This window comes from Crocodylus porosus, unplaced genomic scaffold (assembly GCF_001723895.1).
Source record: "Crocodylus porosus isolate Cpor-Errol unplaced genomic scaffold, CroPor_comp1, whole genome shotgun sequence".
Classification (NCBI taxonomy): Eukaryota; Metazoa; Chordata; order Crocodylia; family Crocodylidae; genus Crocodylus; species Crocodylus porosus.
In genome coordinates, this window is record NW_017728915.1 from 4804284 (window position 1) to 4806185 (window position 1902).

The window sequence follows — 1902 nt, forward strand, 5'->3', positions numbered from 1 at the left end:
TTTGACCCCAGTACTCTTTCCTGCCATGGCAGGGGGTCAGACTTGATGATCTGCTTAGGTCCCTTCTGACCCCACAAACTATGAAACTGTGAAACCTGTTTAGTCTATGGCCAAATCTCCGAAGTGGCACCAAATCTTTTCCTAATCAATTTGGAGGCTTCTGATTCAATTTGGACCTTTTAATGGGACTCCCAATTTGGTTCAGATTTGGAGATTCAGCCACCGAATTGAGCCAAATCTCCTCCGAATAAAATCAGCTACTGAAGCTTTGTATAGCCCTAATACACAGCACCTTCTGGCTTCTCTTGTCAGTACTAGGCCAGGCCAGAGCCAGGTTCAGGATGGGGAACTCACCTGATACCTGTACACAGTCCTCTGGAGCTGTGCTGTCCACTCCTCAACTCCCTACTTCACCCAGAGGTACCCTTGTGTGGATGAACTCTCAGTCAGCCCAAAACCTGTCCTGGAGGGACTGATTCTGCCACTGCAGTTGGATTCTGTGTGGAGGAAGATAGGGTAGTGGGAAAGCTGGAAAACAGGATACTAAGCAAATACACATGAGAAGAGGCAAAGGCACAGGTCCTGCAATGCCATGACCCCAGAGTTCAGGGCACTTGGTTTATTCTGAAGGTTTGGATTCAGGTGTATTTAGCCCTTCTTGAGGAGTAGGATCCTGCTGGAAGAAGATGAGGTCAGACCAGGAGAGGGGTCTAAGAGTGGGAGAAACCATGAAAAACAAGGTAAGCAGATGTCAGGGCCATGACCAGGATTGGGCAGTCAGAGTTCAGCAGGAGGGAGCAGAAGTGTAGGAGTCAGAAATAGGCAAGGTCAGGAATCATGGACCAGGAACCAGGATTAGGCTTCATAGACTAGAATGAGAACTATGAACAAAACTAATATCAAGATAACTAGGAATTAGGAGCCAAAGACTAGACAAGAAGAGTTAGACAAGAAACCAGTCACTAGAAACTAGGAAGAGACCTGGGAACCAGGGATCCAGGCAGGCAGCTAGATATAGAGAACCAAGCATTTTGATATGCTTATGGGAACACCCATGGTGATGGGACCACCACATATCACTGATTACTTGGGACAAAAGATAACAAAACAGGGATGGAAGTAAGGGTCATAGATTTATGACCCCAGTTCACCAAGGCGGGACACTTAGCAGAGCACCCTGGACAGTGCCCACTGGCCTTTGAATGAGTCCAAGGAGCCAGTGGACCCTGCCCAGTGAAACTGCCTGGAGATGTGATTGGTAGGGCTGTGTAAAATTTCGCTGGCCATTTCTTTTGACACTTTTGAGTCGTTTTGAGCTCGAAACAGCAAAATCAAAATGAAACAAAGGGCTTCGAAACAGCCTCAAAATGAAATGAGGGCAGTCATAGAATCATAGAATCATAGAAGTAGGGTCAGAAGGGACCTTGTAGATCTTCAAGTCCGACCCCCAGCCTGGGCAGGAGAAAAAACTGGGCTTAAATGATCCCAGCTAGGTAGGCATCAAGCCTCCTCTTGAAGACCCCCAGGGTAGGAGTCAGCACCACTTCCTTTGGAAGTTGGTTCCAGATCCTAGCCGCCCTGACCGTGAAGTAGTTCTTACAGATGTCTAATCTAAACCTACTCTCCAACAACTTGTGGCCGTTATTCCCTGTTATGCCAGGGGGCGCTAGGGGAAACAAAGTCTCTCCAAAACCCTTCTGGTCCCCCCTAGCGAGTTTATAGGTGGTCACCAGGTCCCCCCCTCAGCCTTCGCTTGTGAAGGCTGAAGAGGTTCAGGTCCCACAGTCTCTCATTGTAGGGTCTGCCCCGTTGTCCCCGGATCATGCGGGTGGCCCTCCTCTGGACCCTCTCCATGTTGTCCACATCCCTCCTGAAGTGGGGTGCACAGAACTGGACATAGTA